Here is a 23,858-nt window from a genome sequence, read left to right as displayed (position 1 = left end):
GGGCAAGTGCTCTACCAACTGAGCTACCGAAGCACGACTCACGCCCGGTACTCACAGCTTTACTTCTGCGGAGACATGGCTTAGCCACAGCCTGGGGGATGTTTCCAGAATGAGATTTTCACTCTGCAGCGGAGTGTGCGTTGATATGAAACTTCCTAGCAGATTAAAACTGTGTGCCCGACCGAGACTCGAACTCGGGACCTTTGCCTTTCGCGGGCAAGTGCTCTCTCTACCAACTGAGCTACCGAAGCACGACTCACGCCCGGTACTTACAGCTTTACTTCTGCCAGTACCTTCCCACGCCCGGGTTCCCGGGTTCGATTCCCGGCGGGGTCAGGGATTTTCTCTGCCTCGTGATGGCTGGGTGTTGTGTGCTGTCCTTAGGTTAGTTAGGTTTAAGTAGTTCTAAGTTCTAGGGGACTTATGACCACAGCAGTTGAGTCCCATAGTGCTCAGAGCCATTTGAACCATTTTTCTGCCAGTACCTCGTCTCCTACCTTCCAAACTTTACAGAAGCTCTCCTGCGAACCATGCAGAAATAGCACTCCTGAAAGAAAGGATATTGCGGAGACATGGCTTAGCCACAGCCTGGGGGATGTTTCCAGAATGAGATTTTCACTCTGCAGCGAAGTGTGCGCTGATATGAAACTTCCTGGCAGATTAAAACTGTGTGCCCGACCGAGATTCGAACTCGGGACCTTTGCCTTTCGCGGGCAAGTGCTCTACCAACTGAGCTACCGAACCACGACTCACGCCCGGTACTCACAGCTTCTGTAAAGTTTGGAAGGTAGGAGACGTGGTACTGGCAGAAGTAAAGCTGTGAGTACCGGGCGTGAGTCGTGCTTCGGTAGCTCAGTAGGTAGAGCACTTGCCCGCGAAAGGCAAAGGTCCCGAGTTCGAGTCTCGGTCGGGCACACAGTTTTAATCTGCCAGAAAGTTTCATATCAGCGCACACTCCGCTGCAGAGTGAAAATCTCATCCTGGAATTGGTATTCGCGGCGCTGTCTTGACACTGTGGATCTCGGAGTATTAAATTCCCTAATGATTTCGAATATGGGATGGCCCATCGCCTAGCTCCAACTACAATTCCGCATAAAAGTCCGTTAGTTCCCGTCGTGCGGCCATAATCATGTAAGTAAGAGCATATGGACTGTCAGACCAATTGTGTGATTGGATTGAGGAGTTCCTAGATAACAGAACGCAGCATGTCATTCTCAATGGAGAGAAGTCTTCCGAAGTAAGAGTGATTTCAGGTGTGCCGCAGGGGAGTGTCGTAGGACCGTTGCTATTCACAATATACATAAATGACCTGGTGGATGACATCGGAAGTTCACTGAGGCTTTTTGCGGATGATGCTGTGGTATATCGAGAGGTTGTAACAATGGAAAATTGTACTGAAATGCAGGAGGATCTGCAGCGAATTGACGCACGGTGCAGGGAATGGCAATTGAATCTCAATGTAGACAAGTGTAATGTGCTGCGAATACATAGAAAGAAAGATCCCTTATCATTTAGCTACAATATAGCAGGTCAGCAACTGGAAGCAGTTAATTCCATAATTTATCTGGGAGTACGCATTAGGAGTGATTTAAAATGGAATGATCATATAAAGTTGATCGTCGGTAAAGCAGATGCCAGACTGAGATTCATTGGAAGAATCCTAAGGAAATGCAATCCGAAAACAATGGAAGTAGGTTACAGTACGCTTGTTCGCCCACTGCTGGAATACTGCTCAGCAGTGTGGGATCCGTACCAGATAGGGTTGATAGAAGAGATAGAGAAGATCCGACGGAGAGCAGCGCGCTTCGTTACAGGATCATTTAGTAATCGCGAAAGCGTTACGGAGATGATGGATAAACTACAGTGGAAGACTCTGCAGGAGAGACGCTCAGTAGCTCGGTACGGGCTTTCGTTGAAGTTTCGAGAACATACCTTCACCGAGGAGTCACGCAGTATATTGCTCCCTCCTACGTATATCTCGCGAAGAGACCATGAGGATAAAATCAGAGAGATTAGAGCCCACACAGAGGCATACCGACAACCCTTCTTTCCACGAACAATACGAGACTGGAATAGAAGGGAGAACCGATAGAGGTACTCAGGGTACCCTCCGCCACACACCGTCAGGTGGCTTGCAGAGTATGGATGCAGATGTAGAGGAATGTGTTTCACATGAATCGCCTGATTACAAATGAGAGCTCCGCCAATGCACTGCTCACTTGTGTACGCGCTACTACCGAGATCTGTATTTGTGCATATCGCTGTCCCTCAGCTCAGTGTATGTAGGTGTACAAAAGGAATCACCAACTGCAAACAATTCGGCTTTTGACGCTCCCAGAGAACTGAACACAACGCAGCCAGAGATCGTGGACTGCGGCCCGTCACTCCACGTGTGGGAAACGCATTACCGCGGAGAGCGTATATTAGAGCAGCGCTTTCCTTTCAGCGAGCGAGGCGCGGCTGGGCTGCGGCGGCTGACAACGTGAGGCGACCCGCGAGCCCCAGCGCCACTTGTGCGCCCTTTGTTCCACCCTCCGTCCCCGTCACCGCCTCCGCCCCCGCCGCCACCGCTATGAAAACAGGGGCGACGACGAGACAGCCGACTGACGCTTAGCAGCGCCAGATTGTCCCGCGGTTCCGCCAGCCAGTAACAAGCGCGCATCCCTAATACATCTTCGTTACGTCGCGTTTGCATATACGAGTACAGCGCGCCGTTTTAAGTCGCGTCACTTATGAAACGTCGTCTACATTCAGTGAAAAGGGCATCTCAATTTGGACGGTTGACACACGAGCTAACGCTTGCACGGAAAACGTGAGAGCGACTCAGTTAGAACAGAGGTAAAACGCCAGCAGTCTCTGTAGTTCCAATGACTCGATTAGAGTCCATTTCCGCTGATTCTGACTCAGTTTACTTAAAAACGATTCTAAACGAATACGTTCGATGCCTGGGTTATTAGTGAATGCAGAAGCAAGATCGCACAGCTTCGTAACTGAGCAGTTAGACTGTTTGATCCCCAGATGGGTTAAGTTTCGGGAGGCCAAGCATTTCTCATTCGTGGGTAATCTGTAACGCAGTCTCCTCTATAGAATGGCACATTAACAATGGAACATTAATGGGGTAAAATATTACATTGTTACTAAACCATCGTATATTTTACTCCTCCATATTTTATTCAAAGCAAGTCATAAATTATAGTTTATGCGCTAGTTAACTACAATTATGAGAGGTCTCCAGTGGTAGATCACGTACAAAATAAGTACAAAATATTGTGTTTTATACCCGTACTGACAGTACCAGATTAGTGGAAACCTGTAATTGGTAACAACTGCAATGGTAAATTTTACGAGGGGTTAGTAACTGCCGGTCGGAGTGGCCGAGCGGTTCTAGGCGCTACAGTCTGGAACCGCGCGATCGCTACGGTCGCAGGTTCGAATCCTGCCTCGGGCATGGATGTGTGTGATGTCCTTAGGTTGGTTAGGTTTAAGTAGTTCTAAGTTCTAGGGGACTGATGACCTCAGCAGTTAAGTCCCATAGTGCTCAGAGCCATTTGAACCATTTGGTTAGTAACTTAGGCGTAACCAGAGAAACAAGCAGTGGTCTGAAGCTTTGCAAGGCACTGCGAAGTGATCCTGGTATTTCTAGTAACGTTCCGTAGACAGTCATTTCTCTTTTGTAATTGACCTCCATATCATTGTGGTGCCGAGCGAGGCGGACACATGAGGGTGCAGTGGTACGAAAATCCTTAATTTTCTTTTACCATAGGTTCACTATATCAGCCTATCCGAGTTTGCTCTCAGTCCCTAATGATCTCCTCGTATACGAAATGTTAAACCGTAATTTTCCTTCCTTCTTTAACTGTGAAGGTTATTAAAAAATCAGTGCTCCAAGACAAGTCACAATCTGTTGATTTCAACGGACAAAAAATTGTTTCCTGCCAATCGCTGTCGAAGAAGTAGCATGTCAGAATTGATTTCATAGAGGGACCGTTTTTCTAGCGTAAAAGCTCGCCACTCCACATAATGTGACGGCTTGTGCACGAATAATAAGGTATACGTATTTTATGTGTAATTTTACAGTCTTAAATAACGTATGTACTAGAATTCAGTGTTCTCTGTAGTTTGTGGAACGAGGTATGGGGAGTAATGAAGGGAGCAGGGCTCAAATACCAGTGGAGATCAATAACACGTGAGTCAATAAAATCTACAGGGGGTGGACAAAAATACGGGAACTTCAAAATTACCACGCATCAGACGATGTAGGAAAAGCGTTGGAATTCAAAGCAGCTTCTACATCTACATCTACATTTATACTCCGCAAGCCACCCAACGGTGTGTGGCGGAGGGCACTTTACGTGCCACTGCCATTACCTCCCTTTCCTGTTCCAGTCGCGTATGGTTCGCGGGAAGAACGACTGTCTGAAAGCCTCCGTGCGCACTCTAATCTCTCTAATTTTACATTCGTGATCTCCTCGGGAGGTATAAGTAGGGGGAAGCAATATATTCGATACCTCATCCAGAAACGCACCCTCTCGAAACCTGGCGAGCAAGCTACACCGCGATGCAGAGCGCCTCTCTTGCAGAGTCTGCCACTTGAGTTTATTAAACATCTCCGTAACGCTATCACGGTTACCAAATAACCCTGTGACGAAACGCGCCGCTCTTCTTTGGATCTTCTCTATCTCCTCCGTCAACCCGATCTGGTACGGATCCCACACTGATGAGCAATACTCAAGTATAGGTCGAACGAGTGTTTTGTAAGCCACCTCCTTTGTTGCTGGACTACATCTTCTAAGCACTCTCCCAATGAATCTCAACCTGGTACCCGACTTACCAACAATTAATTTTATATGATCATTCCACTTCAAATCGTTCCGCACGCATACTCCCAGATATTTTACAGAAGTAACTGCTACCAGTGTTTGTTCCGTTATCATATAATCATACAATAAAGGATCCTTCTTTCTATGTATTCGCAATACATTACATTTGTCTATGTTAAGGGACAGTTGCCACTCCCTGCACCAAGTGCCTATCCGCTGCAGATCTTCCTGCATTTCGCTACAATTTTCTAATGCTGCAACTTCTCTGTATACTACAGCATCATCCGCGAAAAGCCGCATGGAACTTCCGACACTATCTACTAGGTCATTTATATTATATTGTGAAAAGCAATGGTCGCATAACACTCCCCTGTGGCACGCCAGAGGTTACTTTAACGTCTGTAGATGTCTCTCCATTGATAACAACATGCTGTGTTCTGTTTGCTAAAAACTCTCCAACCCAGCCACACAGCTGGTCTGATATTCCGTAGGCTCTTACTTCCAGTTGCCTCGGAATGAATAAATACTGGTCCTTTATGGATTTAAACGAAATCTTATATCATTCTTCCTGCTAAATAGTGGCAAGATCAGGTAACCATAAGAAATTTGGATAGCGATAACACTGTCCCTTCGATCAAGTTGCACATTAACCAGAGATGAAGCAAAGTACACAGCAGAGTCTGAAAGATATTAAGATGTGGTGACTGTGGTGGCAAGGTAGATGCGACAATTGATCCTATCGATCACAAAACCTTCTGTACGATATCGGTTGGAACACAGCATCGACACTGGGAACGAACACTGTACCACGGGATGGGTCTCATCAGCCTAAACTATCACATAATCGTTCGCATTAACAGGATCTTACAGAGTAATCGTGGTTGCCTCTGGAATATCACGATATGGCTATCCAAGTCATTAACGAACCATGTCATGTTTCCCTCTTCGGACATCAATTCGGCCAGAAGTTGGAAACAGTGTGAAAAAGACTCATCCGACATAATGCTCTATAGTTCAGGTATTGTCTCTTAGGCCCCACGTTTTCCTGTTACAGGCATTTTCTTGACTAGTTTTGTAATTCCAGCTCGCCGGGAAATTCCCTGCTTATGGAGCGCCCTTCGTGTTGTTTTGGTGCTTACAGCGTCTGTTTCAGTTCTACAGTGACTTCTTCAGCTGTCGTCCTCTCATTTTTCGTCACAGTCCCCATTTAGTGACCGTCTGTCACGATCACTCCACACACACTTTCGTGAGCGTTGTGACTTACCGGATGATGTTTTCCCGCCTTTCCTGTATACGGTGCAAATGTTCACGCGGTGCCTCTTGAAACACCAAACAATTCGGCTTCCATCATACGAGCACCAACCATTTGTCCACGTTCGAATTCACTTAGCTTCGATTCCTCTAGCATAGGCACTGCGAATATTTCGAATACCATATAGTTTATTAACAATGAAACAGTTCCTCGTTTGTTCCTTGTAGTCGTCACAAAAATGCAAAGCATCTATTGGGTGACGAAAACAAATATTTTACTTACACCAGGCATACCTGATAAAGTGCTAAATAATGCATTCTGGCACTTCACAGCTATTGCTAGTTTTGGCCATTGTTCCGCATATTGTGCTCCGTACCAGGCATACTTGATCAAATTCGTAAAACATTGTGATGCAAACTGACAATCCACAAATGACTTAACTTTAAAAATATTGCTCCGCTGATAAACTGTGATGTCCTTAGGTTAGTTAGGTTTAAGTAGTTCTAAGTTCAAATGGTTCAAATGGCTCTGAGCACTATGGGACTTAACATCTATGGTCATCAGTCCCCTAGAACTTAGAACTACTTAAACCTAACTAACCTAAGGACAGCACACAACACCCAGTCATTACGAGGCAGAGAAATATTTCTAAGTTCTAGGGGACTGTTGACCTCAGAAGTTAAGTCCCATAGTGCTCAGAGCCATTGCACTGATAAACCTGATGTGACAAGCAGCTTTACACTGTCGAAAAGGCCGGCCGCGGTGGTCTAGCGGTTCAGGCGCTCGGTCCGGAACCGCGCGACTACTACGGTCGCAGGTTCGAATCCTGCCTCGGGCATGGATGTGTGTGATGTCCTTAGGTTAGTTAGGTTTAAGTAGTTCTAATTTCTAGGGGACTGATGACCACAGATGTTAAGTCCCATAGTGCTCAGAGCCATTTGAACCATTTGAACTGTCGAAAAATTTCTTTATCGAGGGGCTGAATCCCGCTATTATTTCCGAGTGGACTCCAAATTCTATTAACAGACTTTTCTTCGTGCTCCTAAAGACAGGGGTGTCGTTATGTCCAGCCCAAGAGTCCAACAAACACAATGAATTATTTCGTGCAACTAGTAGTAAGGCTTTTTGGATGAAATATTGAAAAATTTTGTTTCTCATTTTTCCACATTTTGCTACATCGATTACAAGCTTTTTACAGGTGTACAGTTTTTTTTAAATTTTTTATCCTAATTTGTCTTGAGGATCCCGAAGACAGATGTAAAGCTGCGTAACAGTAATCCACCGTTACTTGTCAGTGGCATTATTGTAAACAACGTCTTTTTTTTTCATCTGAAATCATGAAGTGCGATTTGCCCACAGTTCTTGCACGAAACCTTACTGGTTACACAGCATTATATGGAATAACAAGAAGCTTTGTCTTCATGTCAGCTACGAGTTTCTCTGTAGTATTACGTATTAATGACATCTCCTCTACACGTTTACTCGAAGTAAAGTTCGTAATTTTGCAAGTTCGTTTTCCGTATAATTTCCAGAATCTGTTTAATTACATCGAAGGAACCTGGAAATAAGGAATGCTCATCTCCCTTGCAATTCAGAAGATCCAGTTTCGTAGATCTCTCTCAGTAACTGTGCACTGACTCACGAGCAGTTCTAATTTTTTCGAACAGTTTTTCTTTCACACTTTTGCGAGTTTTATTTTGGCCCATATATTGTCCTTTCTGTAAATCTTTCTTCCTCTTATATACTCCACGATCAGATTTTACAAACGAAAGGGGGTTTTGCACACTGCTTAACTCTAAGCATTTCTCCCTCCTTTGTTTAAACAAAAATGTCACAGCCTTTTCTTTGTCACTGAAAGCTATTACTGTACAGCCGGCCGAAGTGGCCGAGCGGTTCTAGGCGCTACAGTCTGGAAGCGCGACCGCTACGGTCGCAGGTTCGAATCCTGCCTCGGGCATGGATGTTTGTGGTGTCCTTAGGTTAGTTAGGTTTAAGTAGTTCTAAGTTCTGGGGGACTGATGACCGCAGACGTTAAGTCCCATAGTACTCAGAGCCATTTGAACCATTTTTTTATTACTGTACAAATTTTGTTTGGGCTAGGAAGGTACTAAATTTTTGTTCTGGAATTTAATTAGCACAACAGTCATTGTTGGAACCACAATTCATGGAAGCCTCAGAGTTATTTCCTGTTTCTTCTAATGTTTCTACAATTTGTAACGAAATGTTGACATCATTCTAATGAATGTCCAAGAAATTAAATTAAAATAACACAAACGTAGGTCTTCAGGAGAAGTAGGTGATTTCAATTGCATACCACGTCCTTCATATTTCATCTTTGCAAGGTTGAACACATTAATTGGAGTACATATTACTGCGGAACTCTGGAACCTGCACGAAGGCAGATGCTATTAGCAAATATATTCGAAGAAAAGATAAAGAAAATTAATCTAGTTCTATCGCCATTGTCCCGCTGTTAACACTTGGCGATACCGCAAAGCAAATACTAATTATTATGGGTATTTATGAGTTGCAAATTCGAGTGAATAGTAACTGTGAACAATTGTGTCAGAGAAACTCTCAATTAAACCTGAAATTCACTTTATAAATTACGATCGCGTTGTGCCGTATTACCTGTTTACCAATGTGCTGTCAGCCAAGAACATTGGCCAGCCATGTTGCGCATGTGCCGTCTGCTACGGCTCCGTTAGCGGTGTGCATTTCTCCAGCCGCCCGGCGAGCTACGTTTTCGGAAATTTTCAACACTTTTAAAAAATGTTTACAGTGTGTCTTAGCATGCACACGTAGCCCACTTCCCTTGCCTGTTTTCTGCAATCTGCCCAGCATATATACTGTATATAGGGTGACGCGTCACAAAACAAAAGGTTACATTCGAAGACAATATGATTTTAATCTGTCGAAGTGTAGAAGGCATTTGGAGGAAGCGGAATGCGCTTGTATGCCGGAGGAGTGGGACCAGCACTCAAATTCATAACTGTAACGGTACTGTATCCAGGGTTATGCTAGCTGGTACCAAGAACGCCGCCCCAGGCAGGGGAAACGATAGATGTCACTGAACTGAGCGTCCTGTCTTCAACCAAAACTGATTCTATCATTAATTAAATCGATAAAGATCATGGAGGGATAATACAGTACAATTACCATTTATTAAACTTTGAAACTACCGGAAGTACCTTAATCTAATCGCGCGAAAAAGCATAATAATTAACAAAGCATGGAAAGGAAGGTAGCGTCTGACGACGAAAATAACTTCCTAATTAGCCAGCTTTTCCGTCTTTCTTGAGAGACAGAAGAACAGTTTTGAGCGGACATGCCTATGTGTTCTGGATAAAGAAATACGTGGTTTAGATTGAGCACGAAAGCGTAGAGTATAGGCCCTGACTTAATTTGCACTAAGCGGCTCTAATATGGCACTTTTTTCATGTATTGATAATTTTGCTTGGGATACCTTCCAGCTTGGTTCCACTCCATTGTAAACTTAGTCGTGTGAAACTGGTACTCTGCAGTATGAAAAGCATGGCCTTGGGCTTTGAAGTTCGGAATATCCAGAAAAAAAGGAAAAGCATCAACGTTGCGAAATATTACTTCTGTGTGATAAATTTGTTCATTCGCTTATCTAGGCAAATTTGTTTACTTCGCTTTTCTTAAATGAATAAACGCGTTCTCATATCACAGATTGCATTGGTCGAGGGGAGTGATGGGTCACTGACTCCAAGCAAGGTTGAGAAAGGCGCTAAACATATTTCAAAACAAAATAAGGCAATAATACGTTATTCATTTACTGCTGTTAAATTTACTCATATTTCGGTCGTTCAGCTTACTATCATTCAGATGCTTCTGATCACTGTTTCTCACATCAAGCTGACGAATTTATGACGTCGTCTCTAAGTGATGTTGATTGAGTGAAAAAGAGAAGAAAGCGAGGTGAACTCCTTTTAAAACTGCACACGGATGTTTATACGTGATTAAGAATACTGTTTTTGCACTGAAATACACCCCCAGACAGTGAATATGGCGCAATGATAAGGCTTGCTTACGTTTAACTAGAAACTGGAGACGGCGAACTTTTACAAAACGCAATTAAAAATGGAGGGGGCGGGGATAAGTTATTAGGAAGTAACACAAGTGAATATTGAACAGTCGTATGAACTGCAAATCTCATTCTATCCGACCTCAGAGTATGAGTCATACCTTATAAATCCAATTTGCGCAATCATAAATGTTTTTGTCGTCTGTTAACTACATTGCGTAATGTCTTGAAAACATTAAACTTGTATGGTGAATGGCTCTGAGCACTATGGGACTTAACATCTATGGTCATCAGTCCCCTAGAACTTAGAACTACTTAAACCTAACTAACCTAAGGACATCACACAACACGCAGTCATCAGAACTTGTATGGTGAATGCAATGAATTGAAATTATGTCGTTACAGCGGAAGGATACCGCGGAGAACTGAAAACGTCCCGTCGACATCGAGGTCATTAGAGAAGAACCACAAGCTCGAAATGTTTCATGGACGGGGAAGAGAATAAAAATAAGATTTGATGGAACTTTGCCGGCCGGAGTGGCCGAGTGGTTCTAGGCGCTACAGTCTGGAGCCGCGAGACTGCTACGGTCGCAGGTTCGAATCCTGCCTCGGGCATGGATGTTTGTGATGTCCTTAGGTTAGTTAGCTTTAAATAGTTCTAAGTTATAGGGGACTGATGACCTCAGAAGTTAAGTCCCATAGTGCTCAGAGCCATCTGAACCATTTTTGATGGCACTTTAGCGATTTAAATGTCGATTTTTCTCTTAAGTAGGTTCTCATTTGGGCTCAAAAGGCGTACTGCACTCCATACCACACGTTTGCATTCTAGAAAAATCATACGATATCAGCAGAAATCGAATCTGGAGTCTGTTCATCAACAGTTAGGGACCCTGATGACTACAGTACGTAAACTTTATTTTTTTCCGTAAAATTACCCTGATAGTGGTGATTAATTACTTGTTGGTAACCAAGTGACGGGCTAGGGTAACACCGTGGATATGGTATGTGTGTGTGTGTGTGTGTTGTCCTGGCTCGTGTAGCCTTAAGAGTCCGTTGTTGTGTCTCCGTTTAGCGTGGTACACGCACACGGAATACGACTCATGTTGTGTAGTGACTGTAAAGGAAGATGAACACTTGAGCGGTGTCAAGACTACATTTCCTTATCCCGCAAGCTCGGAACTAGGAGCAGCGTGTAGCGCGATGCATATGAAATAGGAATGCAGCCGGGAGTTGCGCCCTTTGACGTGCACTCAGTCTGCGGAGCGTTCCAGAGCAGACGCACGCGTCGGCTGTAATACGTCTGTATGCGAGTTACGGCCACCGCGAGGTCTACAGCCGCTTTCAGTGCATACGTGATGACTGTCAGAGCACTGCTAAATGCTGCTCATTTGCCGAGCCTGGCCCTGACAGCACGGCTAATCGAAACGCTCATTTTACTCGTATAGATTTGTGGGACTTTATTTCATCTGCACGAGACTCCCTCTCTTAAATATCATGTACTGTACTCGGCAGCTGTTGCCCTACTGTTATCTCTGAAGACTCACTCTCTCTCTACCATCTGTACATGACTCGGAACGCAAGTCAGTCGAAACACACAACAGCATCATCTCTTTCTGTAAGTCCAATAAACGTTAGCAATTTCTACCCACTTCCGAAACGAGTGTTGAAACCCGTATAAATTTCACTGTAACTAATAAATTCTGTTAAGCAGAGTGATGGATGTTTCTTCCGACTCCCAGAAGAGATAATAATCGGCCAAATGTGTTGACTCTGATCCCACTCTGAAACTTACGTGAGTCGATAATTTGTTGTACCTTTTTTAGAATAACGCTTATAATTCTCATTTTCAACATTCTTATGGAAAAATTTCACAAAACAATTCAGTATTTGTATTCGGCCAGTGTCAATATTCGCTCCGTGCGTGCTAGAGGCAAGAAAGAAGTTCACGTAATCTATCTGTCGTTAGATGATCATTTTCTCTCCTCGGCAGTAGTATTGCATGTATATTCTATACAAAACACCTTCTTGAAAGTACACTTATTTATGTGTTCAACATTATGTAAGAGGCAAAGAGAGGCGGAATGATGTTAACAAACTTTCGTGGTCGTACTGTGCCTGTTGCCAACCGAATCGAAAATACGCAAGCGACAAGGAAAATATCACATTCTCCCATAATCAGGACGGTGTACAGAATAGCACGGAGGAACGCCGCTGGCTAAAGGAAAAGGCTGGGCCGAATTCGTGACTCCTCAGATCACGCACTCCACAACCTAAGGCTCACAATTTTAGGGGGAAAAAGTTCGCCCGACACGTGAAACTTCAATTTAGATTATATCACTTATGTTAAGTGGAACCGCTGTTGTGCTGACTGACGCCTATGTCATTATCAGGAGCATTTTTATATAATTTAGTCCTATAAGTACGCGCTCGAGCGATTTTCTTATGGGTGACGCCCCTCCGAAAATTATGAAATAAAGACAAAATATACTTTTGCGCACTTGAGCCAAGTGTCAATCCTTATTGCTCGTGCGATGTAGTATTCACGTTTAGCATTTATTATGTCGCTTAAAGACAGTCGAAGGAAGAGAGATCAGACGTTTGAGCAGCAATTCCCTGGAAATATAACAAACCGAAACTCACGGTGTGACTTAAATTTTCTTGCAAAATCATTTTGCAGCGATTTTCATGTGAGTCTGTAAATCTGCCATACGCTCTGTAGAAATTTGTGTACGTACTATGAATTATACGAGGTCCTAGAAAATCTGGCAATAACGACGATGTTTTAATTCCCAAATATTAAATATAATTATGTCACTATCGCGTCTGAGGTTGCATTTCGAGTTTTTAGTTGGTTATAAACTGTAAATGCGTAAATTCATTTTGAAATTTTAGCCGAGGGAACTTTCCATTACCTCAGATATTTTCTTCCGTTTGTACGATAGTTTTGCCATTTAATTACTACATCTCTGTATCTCAGTGATACTTCATTCTATTCAGCTGTCTAACCCATCACACCACAGATAAGTTATTTAGTATTCCCTCAGATTATCACCTTCTGCGTAATATATTTAACATTTTCTCAGAAGAACAGCAATAACAGGAAGTGCTCAAAAAGGGGTAATATTGACACATTATTGTTCTGAAATACAGTGTTCCAAGCTATATGTAAATCGCTGTGTGAAAACTGCCTAGAACTTACACATAACAGTCCCTTCGTGTAAAATGAACCGTATTGTCTCTAGGCTTTCATTCACAAACAGCAGATTTTTGTTGTTCCAACTCTTTGCTGTCTTCAGATAAACAAATTTTTATGTAATTCTTGGAAGGTTTCCTAGACATAAAATCGGTCAGATGAAGCACTGGTAAAACGTTAGACTCACAGTGGGATACTTTGACATCATCTCGCGTCCCAGATATTCTAATTTAGAATCAAATCCCGGAGTAGATCTCGATTTAATATAACGGCTGTTTCCTTTCACAACTTTTCCTTTCAAATACTTTCGTATTCGAAAACATGTCGATAAGACAATACTCCTTAATGTGTGTCACGCTGGCTCCCGGGATAGCTAGCAAATCCAGTCTGTGCAGCCTTTTTTCCAATACACAATTAAGTTCCGTGAGTGTGTCCGCTAGGCTTTATTGTCGGCCGTGTTGCCAATAGCGACCCCGCATGAACGATCCTGAATTTTGTTGTTGTCTTCTGCAGGACGTTCGAGAAGGAACCCGTAAACCTGAGCAGTACTGTAAAACAGAGCTCACCAGTGTTCAGAACGTTATTCTATTAACAGCTGCACTGCAGTTTTCCAGAATCCTATCAAAAAATTCGAGTTTCCATCCGCTTCCCCTAATACTGATTCCACGAATGGGTTTAATATCATAAGCTTTTTCATATTACCACTATGTATTTAAGCGATATAACAGGCTCCGCCGGCCGGGGTGGCCGAGCGGTTCTAGGCACTGCAGTCTGGAACCGCCCGACCGCTACGGTCGCAGGTTCGAATCCTGCCTCGGGCATGGATGTGTTTGTTATCCTTAGGTTAGTTAGGTTTAGGTAGTTCTAAGTTTTAGGGGAATGATGATCTCAGAAGTTAAGTGCCATAGTGCTCAGAGCCATTTCAACCATTTTTAACAAGCTCCAGAATAAATAATCTGCTGCTGATGGTTTCCTTCCGTTATTTATTATAGGCACTGTCTTCCATTTCTACATATTGAAGGTCGTTTGTCGGTCGGTTGTTTTATATTTGTTTTCTATCACCTAGACACTATATGTTCCTGTAGACAACAGCATCGGATTGTGCTGCTACCCATATCCCTCATGTACTGTGAGAACATTATGTGTGCTACTACGTTTCGAATTACTTTGGTTTCTCTTAAAACCACACAGTCCATTTTAGCGTACTGGCTGCTGAAAACTATTCCCACGGCTCTCATGCCTCGCACAGTTGACTTTTTTGATCGTAAATTTCTTTCTCAATACCAGTTGGATCATAGGAAATCACTAGGTGCTGCCGCATGTGCAACGGAGCTCAAAGAAAAACAGCATTATGAGTGCAGTTGAGGAGAGCGCGCTGTGTATCCAGTCGTAAAGGGGGAGCCGCTTCTGTACACAGACAGGCGCCGAAGGTCAATCCAAGCTTAGACAGAGTGTGCTTTGTCTGTCTGTGTCAAGCAGGGTTATCAGCAAGATACGTTGTCCGTCAACTTTGCATATACAACAGCGACGTCATTCAAACATTGGGCCATTATAGTGAGACATGAAACACTGAACATCAGCCTCGTAGTGGTCGTCTGTCAACATCACCAGATGATGAGCACTACCTATAACTTGTGGCTCATTGAAGACCACTTGGAGGGCTGTGTCGACCTAAATGATGTGGAAGCATTTCTAGATATCCATGAGGTGCCCCTAACGAAAACCAGTACAATCCCCCCCCCCCCCCCCCTTTTCCCCCAGCACCATGGTGCGTGAAGACTGTTGGTAGTGAATAACTAGAACAGAATCTGCCTCAAAGGCGTCAGGTACTCTTCGTCGACGAGTGTAGCATTTGTATGGCACCTGATGGTCGTCGAAGAAGAGAGTGGAGGAAGCTAGGTATCAATGCAAGTCTCAGGCATGCAGCGGGTTTTGTGCCGGAATGTATGTACGCCGTCTCTTATTGCTCTCGTGGGTAATCTGAAGGGTGTGTGGGGTCGAGACAGGATTCTCCAACATATTGTCCATTCGTACAGTCAACATTTCAGTAACGGATTTGCCTTTTAAGGTAGTAATGCGCGAGCAAACCGTGTCCAACTCGTGACCTCCTTCCTAAACGAGGCACGAATAAAAACGAACGCTCTGTGCTCACTTCATCGCCATGGAGCGTGCTTGGAACCAGTCGAAACTTGCAGTGCGTCGTTGCAGGAACGCTCCTCATACCCATGATTATTATGTGAGGGACGGCGTCGATGAGTGGGACCTGTTAAGCAGGGCGTGTCTACCACTCTGTGGCGCTGCGCCTAGGAGATCCAACGTTAATTTTAACCAGCAGCAGATTTCGAACAGGCTGCGTTTATTGGCATTATTGTTTTGTCTTCATTTCATAGTAAAGCTCTTAAGTCTCATTCTTTCATTGTTACCTCCCCCCCCCCCCCACCAAACCCTTAGAATTTATGCCAACACATGATCGCTGGTGATACAAAACTAATTTGAGCAATTTATTCCAGAAGATATTCCCTATGATCGTGTATTCTTCATAATTAGCGTTGTGATAGTGTTGAAAAAGTTTAGAATCTAGGACACTGAAATCAATCGTGTCCATCTGCGTTCGGTTATTCTTTTGAACGACGTACGTGGATACAGTGCAGCAAAATGAATTTCGAATGGCGTCGAAGTCTGAAATACGCAACACCAACTTTTGGCGGACATGAAATGTGTGGTGCAGTTTTTGCAGTTCACTCACGATGTATGTCCTCGTACTTGGACACAAGTAGCCACTCTTCCTTGTGAGGTGTGAATGTGGCGAACATACGCAAGACTTGAACAATTAATACCAATTTATTTCAACACTCCATAAGAAAATTAAGACTGGGTTTTTACTGGTTGGTAGCACTCAGATTGGTGTTTAGGAAAACACATGTCTAAATTTCTCAGGATCCGTTTCCGCAGTCTAGACCACATGCGCTTTCCCAAAATTTCTCACTCATGATTGAGGTGGATAGTCAGACTGGTGGGGTAGCTTGAGCTGTTCTCTTCGTCTGTCGGAGCGAGGGTTGAATCCTAATGTGTAACGCTCACCCGTCGAGTCATCGAACCACGCCTAACATTCGACTGGACAGTGGAAGACTGATTCTGTAAACAGTCTCTAGGATGTGTTAGTGCCACTCTCCACTAGATCTTATCTCCTAGACATGCTAGTCCAGTAAGCTACGCAGATGGGCTACTATGTTCTATGTTGTAGACGCAGTGCCTGACAGGCCTTGAGCGGCCTTATCAGGTGTCCTCACATACTTCGCCGTGGGAGGGAAGATGTGAAGAAATGCTGGTGACATGCAAGTTGAGAGAGATTATGTCATATTCTGCAGTAGTAATGAAAATTATACGTAAGGACGCACAAGCTACACTGGTGTACTGTATAGTTAAGATAAAATTTACAAGGGCCCCACCTTTGGATGGCATTGTCGGCGGCATATAGACTTCTTCATCATTCCTTTCGTTTTACTTATTCTCTTTCTAACACGTTTGTATTTTTCTAATTCCTGTTTTCTTTATGATCAAAACAGGATTATTTATTTTGAAAACAGGTAAATTATCTGGCGTACAGCGGGCTTCTGGTCTGACTGTAGGTAGAGTAAATCCTTCCTTCACCGTGGCACTACGAGAGAGAGAGAGGGGGGGGGGGCAGGGCGGAACTATCGCCACAACCCTCTTTTACCCGCGATCCCTAGTACTCATTTGATAGTGGTCTGAGTGGACCTGGGTCCGTGCTGGAGAGACTAGAAGGACAAAAAGTACCTCGTCCGTATCCGGGACTGAAACCAGAAGCTCCAGGGCTTGAGTCCACTACTCTAACGCCGGCTTGTGTGACCGAGCGGTTCTAGGCGCTACAGTCTGGAACCGCGTGACCGCTACGGTCGCAGGTTCGAATCCTGCCTCGGGCATGGATGTGTGTGATGTCCTTAGGTTAGTTAGGTTTAAGTAGTTCTGTTCTAGGGGACTGATGAACTCAGCTATAACTTCCATAGTGCTCAGAGCCATTTGAACTGCTCTAACCGAAGAACCACCATTGCAACATATACACTCCTGGAAATGGAAAAAAGAACACATTGACACCGGTGTGTCAGGCCCACCATACTTGCTCCGGACACAGCGAGAGGGCTGTACAAGCAATGATCACACGCACGGCACAGCGGACACACCAGGAACCGCGGTGTTGGCCGTCGAATGGCGCTAGCTGCGCAGCATTTGTGCACCGCCGCCGTCAGTGTCAGCCAGTTTGCCGTGGCATACGGAGCTCCATCGCAGTCTTTAACACTGGTAGCATGCCGCGACAGCGTGGACGTGAACCGTATGTGCAGTTGACGGACTTTGAGCGAGGGCGTATAGTGGGCATGCGGGAGGCCGGGTGGACGTACCGCCGAATTGCTCAACACGTGGGGCGTGAGGTCTCCACAGTACATCGATGTTGTCGCCAGTGGTCGGCGGAAGGTGCACGTGCCCGTCGACCTGGGACCGGACCGCAGCGACGCACGGATGCACGCCAAGACCGTAGGATCCTACGCAGTGCCGTAGGGGACCGCACCGCCACTTCCCAGCAAATTAGGGACACTGTTGCTCCTGGGGTATCGGCGAGGACCATTCGCAACCGTCTCCATGAAGCTGGGCTACGGTCCCGCACACCGTTAGGCCGTCTTCCGCTCACGCCCCAACATCGTGCAGCCCGCCTCCAGTGGTGTCGCGACAGGCGTGAATGGAGGGCCGAATGGAGACGTGTCGTCTTCAGCGATGAGAGTCGCTTCTGCCTTGGTGCCAATGATGGTCGTATGCGTGTTTGGCGCCGTGCAGGTGAGCGCCACAATCAGGACTGCATACGACCGAGGCACACAGGGCCAACACCCGGCATCATGGTGTGGGGAGCGATCTCCTACACTGGCCGTACACCACTGGTGATCGTCGAGGGGACACTGAATAGTGCACGGTACATCCAAACCGTCATCGAACCCATCGTTCTACCATTCCTAGACCGGCAAGGGAACTTGCTGTTCCAACAGGACAATGCACATCCGCATGTATCCCGTGCCACCCAACGTGCTCTAGAAGGTGTAAGTCAACTACCCTGGCCAGCAAGATCTCCGGATCTGTCCCCCATTGAGCATGTTTGGGACTGGATGAAGCGTCGTCTCACGCGGTCTGCACGTCCGGCACGAACGCTGGTCCAACTGAGGCGCCAGGTGGAAATGGCATGGCAAGCCGTTCCACAGGACTACATCCAGCATCTCTAGGATCGTCTCCATGGGAGAATAGCAGCCTGCATTGCTGCGAAAGGTGGATATACACTGTACTAGTGCCGACATTGTGCATGCTCTGTTGCCTGTGTCTATGTGCCTGTGGTTCTGTCAGTGTGATCATGTGATGTATCTGACCCCAGGAATGTGTCAATAAAGTTTCCCCTTCCTGGGACAATGAATTCACGGTGTTCTTATTTCAATTTCCAGGAGTGTACATGGTGTAAGCGGTATAAGTGCAGATATTGTGACCATTGGTACCTTAATATATACCCACTTCAGTGTGTTCGTTAGTTTTTCTCTGCTTCTAACAGTCTTCCACGTCACATGAGTTACTGCTTGATCTTTTCTGCATGGTCGTAACTGAAACCACTAAGTGGACTGAAGGTGTCAGTTAGAGTAGCCATTTTGCATCCACGCGTCCACACTTCAACACCTGACTGCTGCCCAGTGAAAATAAACATAAATGACTTGTTCCTGCCATATGTACTTGGAGATTCTAACCAACCTACAAACATACTACTCCTAATAGCTATAATTATTAGTCTGCAAATGAAGAAAATACTGATGAAAAGTTTTTCGTTACACTGTCGCCACTCACCAGTAAAAATATCTGCACTTATATCCCCAACACCCTGTATTTTGTATTAAGCTAAAAATACCGTGGAAACTGTCAGTGTATCATTCCTTTTCCCATACAATAAATATGTTTTACACGACCTGCTGTAAGAAATAAAAATGCGTGTCATGTGGTTTGATAGTTTCAACACAAAGGAAAGTAGTTGTTCCCGTGGTAGTATTTGCCACTGCCCTGGATGTTCGTAATTCACACTTGTCGCGGGAATGAGAATCGAGTGTCTTCTACAATATGTTCCTGTTTCAGTTTGGTAACGTAAAGAGCTCGTGAAAGTGAGCTTAGAAATATGCAAAGCAGTACGAATTAATTCCGATCGAGTACAGACAGTATATGATGAAGTTACATTTACAAAGAAAGACTGAACATAAATCTCAAAACAGCATTTCCTACCAAGGAATAAAATAGTATAACGAATTGCCTAGCGACATTTCTAAAATAAACTTATTTATGAATATAGTTTCGTAGTACTTGTTAAGCAAAAAATTGTGTGCAGCGAAGAATTAGTTAGATAAAAATAACAAATACAATAAAATGAAACCTCTTTGTCATTTCACAAAACACTTACGCATCTGTTTCTGAGTGTATCATCTCAGTCATTATGGAGCGATACTGACTCAGTTTTTCAGGTCAGCAAATGGGAAATCGTGCTACACAAAATGGAAACTGAACGTCGTCGTCATGGTTTTGTTTTCAGCTGATAATGTTTATACAGCGTTTCAGGTGTCGAGAAATGAATTAAGGATCTAGCAATAGCTTTCGATACTAACCAAAGAACGTATTTATTAAGAAAACAATATTGACATCGTCAATTATTTGCCGTCCTGTTATCCTCAGTTGCGTTTAATGTTGTGTTAATAACTATTACTTTAGATCCGTCCAACCAGTAGTGTACACTAAGGATAAAAGGAACGGGGATGATTTATTTGAAACACACTGGCTTGCTATTCGGGAGGATAGGGTCTCTCATTTCCATTCGGCTATCATATCTGTCAGTAACGCGTCAAAACATTAGAACCACCTGCTTTATAGAATTAACGGCCCACCTTTGGAACACTACACAGCAACGATTCTCCGTGGCATAGATTCGACAAGTCTGTGGTAAGTTAAAGGAGGAATGTACGAGTAGCACCAAATGTCTGCTCACAGATCACGCAATTCTCGTAAATTACGGACCGGTGGTTTGTCGGTACGGAGCTGGCGCCCTGTAAATGTCCCAGATGTGCTCGACCACCTGATCCAGAGAGTCTCAACACGTTGTGCGGCCTGTGTACGTGTGCTTGGTGATCATATCCCATACTGATGTCCGGGTACATGCGCAGGAAACAGTGGCGTTTTGTTGCACATGTGTTTCGGGCCGGTTTTCTCAACTTATCACCAATACTGTGGACTTACAGATCTGTGTCGTGTGTGTTCCCTATGTGCCTATGTTATTAGCGCCAGTTTTGCGTAGTGCTACGTTGTGTGGCACCACATTCTGCAATTATCCTTAATTTATGAGCATGAGTGTAGATAGATTAATTCCTCATTTGTCTCTCCAAGCACATATACTATTTCCACAGTACTTAAAGCGCCCACAACGCCACCAAGCCACATTAAACCATCTGACATCTCCCTCCACATCTACATACATACTCCACAAGATACCATACGGTGTATGGCGAAGGATACCTTGTAGCACCTCTAGTCATTCGCTTTCATGTTCCACTTGCAAATGGAGTGAGGCGAAACGATGTGTTTATGTACGAACCCTGACTTCCGTTACCTTTCCTTTGTGTTCCTTACACGAAATGTACTTTGGTGGCAGTAGAATCGTTCAACAGTCAGTCGAAATGCTGGGTCTTTAAATTTTCTCATTAGTGTTAAGCGGAAAGAAAGTCAGCTTCTCTCCAGGGATTCCCGTTTGAGTCCTCAAAGTATCGCCGTAATACCCATGTGTTGTTTCAACTTGCAGGTAACATCACGCTTCTTAAATGCTTTGATGTCTTCCTTTAATCCGATCTGGTGGAGACCCCGAACACTCTGTCAATACTCGAGAGTGTGTCACAGTAGCGTAATATACACGGTCTCTTTTACAGATGAGCTGCACTTTCCTAAAATTCTCGCAATAAATCGAAGTCGAGCAATAGTCTTCCCTGCCACCGACCTTATGTGCTCGTCCCATTTTATATCGCTTTGCAACGTTACTCCGGATATTTAATCAACGAGACTGTGAGAAGCATCACAACACTAATACTGTATTCGAACATTACAGTACTGTTTTTCGTACTGATCTGCATTAGCTTACATTTTTCTAAATTTAGAACAAGCTAAAATACGAGGGTTATTCGGAAAGTAAGGAATGATCGGACGCGAAATGGAAACCACAGTGGGAATCCCATGCAGTTGTGTTGGGCAGTGTCTCTAGTACGCCCCCCGATCGCGTTACGTCGTTCTTTTTAGTTCTGAGCACACAGGGAGCACAAAAAGATACCTACAACAATAGTGTCTCCCGCCGGGTACGAGGGCCTGGTGAGAAATTTCGCCTGAAGCTATGCAGTCAACATTAGATAACTGTCGTGCATTTTCTTCTTCAAGACAATTCTCAGCCGCATTCTGCAGGGGCAATGAAGATTCTCTTGCATCGTTTTCAATTGGAAATGTTTGATTACTCATAATACAGCCCGTAGTTTCCCTCTGAGTCTCCCTCTGCTCACATGAACCGCTGGCTATGAAGATATCTTGGCACAGACAACGAGCTGTACGCCAGCGTAGAGAATTGACGGAAAGCACTGGCGGCTGCCTTCTATAACGAGGGTATTGGAAAGTTGGTACAACGCTACGACAAGCATCTAAGTCGGATCGGCGACTATGGAGGTAAGTAGCTGGAAGTTGTAGCTAACTGTTGCAAATAAAATACACTCCTGGAAATTGAAATAAGAACACCGTGAATTCATTGTCCCAGGAAGGGGAAACTTTATTGACACATTCCTGGGGTCAGATACATCACATGATCACACTGACAGAACCACAGGCACATAGACACAGGCAACAGAGCATGCACAATGTCGGCACTAGTACAGTGTATATCCACCTTTCGCAGCAATGCAGGCTGCTATTCTCCCAAGGAGACGATCGTAGAGATGCTGGATGTAGTCCTGTGGAACGGCTTGCCATGCCATTTCCACCTGGCGCCTCAGTTGGACCAGCGTTCGTGCTGGACGTGCAGACCGCGTGAGACGACGCTTCATCCAGTCCCAAACATGCTCAATGGGGGACAGATCCGGAGATCTTGCTGGCCAGGGTAGTTGACTTACACCTTCTAGAGCACGTTGGGTGGCACGGGATACATGCGGACGTGCATTGTCCTGTTGGAACAGCAAGTTCCCTTGCCGGTCTAGGAATGGTAGAACGATGGGTTCGATGACGGTTTGGATGTACCGTGCACTATTCAGTGTCCCCTCGACGATCACCAGTGGTGTACGGCCAGTGTAGGAGATCGCTCCCCACACCATGATGCCGGGTGTTGGCCCTGTGTGCCTCGGTCGTATGCAGTCCTGATTGTGGCGCTCACCTGCACGGCGCCAAACACGCATACGACCATCATTGGCACCAAGGCAGAAGCGACTCTCATCGCTGAAGACGACACGTCTCCATTCGGCCCTCTATTCACGCCTGTCGCGACACCACTGGAGGCGGGCTGCACGATGTTGGGGCGTGAGCGGAAGACGGCCTAACGGTGTGCGGGACCGTAGCCCAGCTTCATGGAGACGGTTGCGAATGGTCCTCGCCGATACCCCAGGAGCAACAGTGTCCCTAATTTGCTGGGAAGTGGCGGTGCGGTCCCCTACGGCACTGCGTAGGATCCTACGGTCTTGGCGTGCATCCGTGCGTCGCTGCGGTCCGGTCCCAGGTCGACGGGCACGTGCACCTTCCGCCGACCACTGGCGACAACATCGATGTACTGTGGAGACCTCACGCCCCACGTGTTGAGCAATTCGGCGGTACGTCCACCCGGCCTCCCGCATGCCCACTATACGCCCTCGCTCAAAGTCCGTCAACTGCACATACGGTTCACGTCCACGCTGTCGCGGCATGCTACCAGTGTTAAAGACTGCGATGGAGCTCCGTATGCCACGGCAAACTGGCTGACACTGACGGCGGCGGTGCACAAATGCTGCGCAGCTAGCGCCATTCGACGGCCAACACCGCGGTTCCTGGTGTGTCCGCTGTGCCGTGCGTGTGATCATTGCTTGTACAGCCCTCTCGCAGTGTCCGGAGCAAGTATGGTGGGTCTGACACACCGGTGTCAATGTGTTCTTTTTTCCATTTCCAGGAGTGTAGTTTTGAAATTCAGTGTGGTTTCAGTTTCGCGACCTACCGTTCCTTACTTTGCGAATAGCCCTCGTACATCACACCAATAAGATAATCTGTCCAAGTGATCCCATATCTTCCTTCATTCACTCAACGACGATACTTCGCCGTACACTAAAGCGTCATCAGTAAACAGTGGTACCTATCCCATCACTGGCAAACCTGAAAGTAAGTAAATGCCATTATTTATGAATTAGCAAACCCGGCAATACTGCGTATTTTCCTAAATATGTGGGCATTGGATAGAAGCCCGAATCTCATTCTCCCCCT

General features: G+C 45.2%; 1 protein-coding gene and 1 non-coding gene across 2 annotated transcripts in view; both read right to left on the bottom strand.

Moving 5' to 3' along the window:
* LOC126249498 (uncharacterized) overlaps positions 1–23,858 on the bottom strand; it is a 983,368-nt gene that overhangs the window by 473,187 nt on the left and 486,323 nt on the right. The gene's annotated exons all lie outside the window — the stretch shown is intronic.
* Trnas-cga (transfer RNA serine (anticodon CGA)) lies at positions 670–744 on the bottom strand. Its single transcript has one exon. It is a non-coding gene; the product is annotated as a tRNA-Ser (tRNA).

Source organism: Schistocerca nitens, chromosome 3 (genome assembly GCF_023898315.1).
Source record: "Schistocerca nitens isolate TAMUIC-IGC-003100 chromosome 3, iqSchNite1.1, whole genome shotgun sequence".
NCBI classification, from domain to species: domain Eukaryota; kingdom Metazoa; phylum Arthropoda; class Insecta; order Orthoptera; family Acrididae; genus Schistocerca; species Schistocerca nitens.
This window is presented reverse-complemented; position numbering and strand designations above follow the sequence as displayed.